We start from the raw sequence: 6609 nt of genomic DNA, 5'->3' as shown, positions 1-6609 counted from the left end.
ACTCCCTGACGTCCTGGTGGTAAGCGATGAGGACACAGCGCTGGTGATAATAATAGCTCGTATTTATTGACCGCTTTCACGGTGCCAGGCTCTGTGTTAAACCCTTTGTACGCATTCGTGCTCACACCAGCCCTGTGAAGTCGCCGCTCTGATTATCCTCAGTTTGCAGCCAAGATGCTGAGGTTCTGAAAGGTAAAGCGACTTGTCTGCGGTCACAGGTAAGTGGGGGAAACAAACTGGAACCCGGATGTTTCTTCACACCCTACCCCTGCGGCTGGACGTTAGACTGTGACTCCAAGGCCTTGCAGACGTGAAGAACGAATACCTCCCTGGCAGAAATTCCCAGGAGGGCCAGAAGAAAGGGAGAATGCACATGAAAAGTGTGAAGGAATGGTGGAGCTCAACACTGCAGACTCCCTGGATAGTGGGGTAGTCCCACTGGTCAGGTCAGTGGCCCAGAGGCCATCAAAGCCAGTGAGAGGGAGTGTCACCATGCAGAAACCCTCCCCTGACTCATTCCTCTAAGGCAGAGGTTTAATTTATTGTACCTGCGAACTATTGAGCAACTGACTGAAGATGCCTTTGGGGTGCCTAAAACTAAAAATGTCAAAATCTAAACTCATTGTCTCACCCCCCCCCCTCTTTATTTTTTTGCCTTTTAAGAAGTTTCACTGGGATGAAAAAGAATTCTTTCCAGTACATGTATCTGAGAACACACACACACACACACACACACACACACACACACACACACACACGACTAGACGCAGCCCCACTTCATCCATCCCAGTGAGTGGCATCACCATCTACTGCTTGCCTAAGCCAGAAGTCTCAAGATCATATTTGACTACACTTTCACTTGACTTGAGGTGAATATAAATGTTTTTAACGTTTTGTTATGGAGATTTTCAAATATATACAGAAAGATAACAGAATAGTATAATGAACTCTCATATACCCATCATTTGACTTTGGAAATTATCAACTCCTGGCCAAGAGTTTATTATGATTTGACAAACTTCTATTATACCAACCACGTACCAAGCCTCAGGCTAGGTCCTAGGGTCCCAAAGATGAATCAGATTTGACTGTCACCCAACTTGGAGGGTATAACATATGACTTTTATCTTTGAAAGATGAGTAAGAGTTACTCAAAAGAAGAAAGGTGTCCTCATTCATTTGATAATTCTCTCTCAATAAATAATTATAGTGTGGGAGGCACTGTCCTTGGTGCTAGGAACTTGTCAAGAGACAAGATTCAGTCCCTGCCCTCATGAAGCTTGAATAACAAAGGAAAGTGATACTAAATATATGATTAGAATTGTGATGAGTGTTTTGAAGGAAATCTACAGAATACTATGTGAGTGGGCTAAATTTTACCTGGGGACATTTGGAAAGACTTTCACAAGGAAGTGGCACTTAGGTGAGGGGAAAGGGTGAAAAAGAGAGAGGTCATCCAGGAGAAGAGAAAATGATTCCAAGTCAAAGGAGAAGTACAAGAAGGCCAGGATGGGTGTGATAATGTAGAAGAATGGCATGAGGTGAGCTGGAAAGGTAGACAGGTGCCAAATCAAGGAGAACCATGGTGTTAGGCTTAGGGTTTGGGACTTTAATTTAGGACAGTGGGAAATCATCAAAAGGTTTGGGGCAGGGGAGGGACATGTTCATTCACCTTTGCATTTTTTTTTTACGTCGTTGTCATTGTTCAGGCACTCAGTTGTATCCGATTCTCTGCAACCCCATGGACTGCAGCACACCAGGCTTCCCTGTTGTTCACTATCTCCTGGAGTTTGCTCAGATTTATGTCCATTGAGTCAGTGATGCTGTCTAACCATCTCATCCTTTTGCTGCCCGCTTCTCCTTTTGCCTTCAATCTTTCCCAGCCTCAGGTGGCAGAAGTATTGGAGCTTCAACTTCAGCGTCAATCCTCTTTTTTTAAGAGGTAAATTTTTTAATAGATTTTTTTGATGTGAACCGTTTTTAAAGTCTTTATTAAATTTGTTACAATAGTGTTTCTGTTTTATGTATATATATATATATATATATATATACACACACACTCATATATATATATATATATATATATATATATATATATATATAAGCTGTGTGGCATGTGGGATCTTAGCTCCCCAACCAGGGATCAAACCTGCACCCCCTGCATTGGAAGGCAAAGTTGTAACCACTGGACTGCTAGGGAAGTCCCACCCTTGCATTTCAGAAGATCACTTCTGGCTGCTAAGTAGAGAACAGATAGGAAGAGAGCAAAATTGGCAGGATGAGGACCAGTTAGAAAGCAATTGATGTAGTCTAGGAGATGACTATGGTGGTGGGATTAGGGATGGAGAGGATTGCATAGGTTTAATAAATATTCAGGAGAAAAAACTCAACAATTAGTGATTAATTGATTGATTGGCTAAGGTGGGATGAAGGAAAGGATGACTTCCAGATTTCTGCTTGAGCAAATGAAAAAGAAATCCAGGAATAGCACCCATTTACAGACAGCCCACTAGAATACTTGTCTTGCCAATCCCATTAAGCAGGATGGCTGTAATATCCAGGGATGTCTCTTCAGGTAGTCACAGGTAGATGGTGAAGATGGGGAGAGGCATCTAAAATAATTAGTTAAGATGCAAACATACTTAAGATGTACATATGGGCCTCTCCTTTGGGATCTCCACCCTCTTCACCCTCACACCTGGGGGGTGTACTATCCTTTGTTTATTGAATAAAACTTTGAGCTGTAACCAAGCTGTTAAAAAAAAAAAAAAAAAAGATATACATACAGTGCAGTTTGATCCACACACAGTTTTCCTGAAACTCTGCTCTCCTACTTCTGCAAAGCCTCCTGATTGGTGGGGAGTCAACCTGTACCCTTCATCCATCCTTTCTATGTTGTATCTCATCCCCCTTCTGATGGTTTCCGGAACAACCAGTAGCTTATGAGCCATCTCAGATACTCTGTGTGGTTTTGACCAATATGGGTCCCTCTGAGGCAGCAAATTTTTCAAATTATTACCTTGAACTTACCAGGAAAAACTGATTAGAAGCAAATCCACCCAGACTCATTTACCAGGAGTACTGACTTTATGCTGTTTGGTTAAATAGATCAGCCTGGTGAACATCTGTATCACCTATAGGTGACTTGGCAACCAAGTCACCTATAGGGAAGACTAGACCTTGCAACCCTATTAGCTGCAAAGACACTTTTGGAGCAAAGATGACCTTTTCTACTAATACATGTAAATATTGCTTTGATATTGTAATTTTTCTTATAGTTGATACAATAAACCCTCTTTCTTCAGATTGGTTGTTATCATTTGGGAAATCCATGAATAAAATCTTACTACATATTATATGCAGTGGATCTCAAAAGTCAATTGCTAGGTCTAGAAAGGACTTCCTCAACACCATTCTTCGACAGGACTGTTCTAGTACATTCCTAGGAAGACCAAGTAGAGAATGAGAAAAGGATGGAGGACTGAACTCTGGGAATGCTAGTATTTGGAAGCCAGCAGAGGAAAAGAAGGCCCGAGGAAAGCAGAGAAGAAACAGAGAATAAGAGAAGGTTAGGAGAGATGGGCGGAGGAGCCTGGTGGGCTGCCGTCCATGGGGTTGCGAAGAGTCAGACACGACTGAGTGACTTCACTTTTTCTTTTCACTTTCATGCATTGGAGAAGGAAATGGCATCCCACTCTGGTATTCTTGCCTGAAGAATCCCAGGGACAGAGGAGCCTAGTGGGCTGCCATCTGTGGGGTCGCACAGAGTCGGACATGACTGAAGCGACTTAGCAGCAGCAATATCATGGGAGAAATCCAAGGGAGGAAAGATTTTCAAGAAGGAAGACGTGATCAACAGCATCAAATGCAACGAAGATTTCCAGCAGGTCAAGGTCAAAAAATGTATACTTTGAATTTGGCAATATGGAGGTCATGGATCCCTGTATGATCTATATTAGCAGAATATAGACGCAGAAGCCGCAATGCCACAATAGTACTTAAGCAAGTGAAAATGAGGAAGTAAGATAAGTAAGTGCAGACCCCTCTTTAAGAAAGTTGGGAGAAAGAATAGACAGTAGCTGAAAAGTGGTACAAAGTTGAAGATTCTGGTTTTATCTTTTTTTTCCCTTAAAGATGACAGAGACTTGAATATGGTCTGTGTGCCTGAATATATACTAAGTCGCTTCAGTCGTGTCCAACTCTTTGTGACCCTATGTACTATAGCCTGCCAGGCTCCTCTGTGCATGGGATTCTCCAGGCAAGAATGCTGGAGTGGGTTACCATGCCCTTTTCCAGAGGATCTTCCCAACCCAGGGATCAAGCCTGCATCTCATATTTCCTACATTGGCAGCGTTCTTTACCACTAGTGCCACCTAGGTATAAACTACAGAAAGATACCAAGGAGAGAAGATAGATCTGAAAGGAAAGAAAAAAAAAAAATGAAAGATAGATTGAGATCCTGGAGGTGATGAGAGGAGGTGGGATCAAGGGCTCAGATAGAATTGGACACCTGAGCTTTATAGGCTGAAGGGTTGGGGTGAGGATAGAGGGTAGATAGGATAATTAATAAGGTGGGAGCCAGGCAAGAGATTAAGGCATTTCACACCTAGTGATATCAATATTTCTGAAGTCTCTAGCTGAGGAAGGGAAGGAGGATTGGATGGAGAATATGGAAAACCTTATAAGTATTATCCTGTCACAAACGAGTTATTGTTGCCTTTGTTGTTACCAGTGCAGCATCTTTTCCTCCTCTAATTGGTAACAGCACATCAGTTTTCTTTGAGGACCCATCTCCTCCCCAGTCTTACTGTGGGGTTCAGATGGAAATCATTCGAACTTGACAACCCATTTCAGTGCTGGGCTTTTATCCAGGATCAAGTCAAAATGATCAATTCAGAGATAGACACATGACTAATCTGAACCAGTTAAACTCAGTTCCAGGAATTTTCCTTCAACTTTTGGGCTAGCGGTGCTGGTAGAATATAAGCCTGGTCCTTGTCTTGCCACCAAAAGGGATAAGCCTGCCTGAGAATGAAGCCAATGTAAAAAAAGCAGAGCTAAAGGATGGAGAGAGACAGATGCTTGATAACTTCCATTTAACACCTTTGTTTACCTTTTCCTGAAGTCACATAAGTTGATCAATATTTTTTGTTTACACCACTTTGAGCCGGGGTTTATAGCTTGCAACCAAGAGTTATGACACATATATGAGGTCAATATTGCCTGTTGGTACTCAGCCCTACATCCATTGTTCTGTAATCTCCCTTGTACCAACAAGGCTGGAGATCTGAAAACCACATTTCTCAGGTTCCTTTGTCACTTTGTTCCAGTTAGATTGTGCCAGTGGGAACCCTCGCTTGAAGAAGGTGGGAGGAAGGAAAGAGTCACTCTGCTTTTGGCAGGGCCTCTTCAGGAGGAAATTCAGGAGCAGTGGCTCCACCCTAGCAAACAGGGAGGCTGTTACAGCAGCATCAGCAATACAGACTCTAGCTGCATTAGCACCCAGTGCAGATTTGTGGGTTCCACCTCCTTGTTCTTTGGGCAATACCTTTTCTGCCTTTTGTTCCTTTAAGTCAAGATCAGTGGTAGTTTCCTGGTCTCTGGGTAACTCTGTTTTCCTTTTTATGCTTCTTCAGACCTCCCTCACAATTTTGTTACAAATTCCTTGCTGTTAAATCCTCCTCTAAGGTTGATGTGTGGCAGAAACCAGCACAACATTGTAAAACAATTATCCTCCAATTAAAAATAAGTAATTTTTTAAATGCAAAAAAAAAAAAAAAAGAATCCTCTTCTACTTGGAATATCTAGAGTGCTCTCTCTATCCTTATGGAACAGTGATCGATACATATTTTCCTATTTTGCATACACATATACACCACACACAAGGCTCAGAAAGGCTGAGTTTCTCAAATCTACAGAGTTAGGAAGTGGGCCAACTGGGACTGGAGTTCAAACATGTTTGACTCAAGCTCACACTCTTTCTCTGCCCTAAAGTTGGCTTTTGTTGTTGTTGTTGTTTTTTTTTTTTTTTTCTTTTCCATGGTTAGATTAAATAGAAGTTAAAGGGAACAGAGAAATAAAGCCATTGTGAAGAAAATTGTTCAGTTGGTCAACCTTGATGTTCAATTTGGATGGGAAAAAAGTCAGAGAGCAGTGAGAGAGAATGAAGAAGGATAAAGGTAGGAGGGTGCTGGAATTTAAGGAATTTCTTCACAGGTGGAGCAGTTGTGAATGAGGACTAGGGTCTGAGTTTGGGTGACTGAAGTAGGGTCTTCAGTAAGTGAGGACATAGTCAGGAGGTTAGTAGATGAGAGCCATAAGGATACTATGGCTCATTTGCTTGATGCCAAAGAAAAGAATTTAACATGCATAGAAAGAGGAAGAAAATAGCATATGTGTGTATGGGAGTCTTGCCAATCCTGAGCTGCTTCCCTTCCACTGGGACAGTTCCAGGGGAAGGAAGAAGTCCCTGGGGCAGAGCTCGATCTCTTTGTTGGAGAGAAAGAGAGAAGCATATTAACCACGGAGTGTGTAAAGAATATAGAGAAGCTTATTGACCATGGAGTGTGCATTTGAGAGGGCACCATGAAAAGTTTGGGAAGAAGAGGC

Source organism: Dama dama, chromosome 1 (genome assembly GCF_033118175.1).
Source record: "Dama dama isolate Ldn47 chromosome 1, ASM3311817v1, whole genome shotgun sequence".
Lineage (NCBI taxonomy): Eukaryota > Metazoa > Chordata > Mammalia > Artiodactyla > Cervidae > Dama > Dama dama.
The sequence above is the reverse complement of the archived record's forward strand: the minus strand, read 5'-3'. Positions refer to the sequence as shown.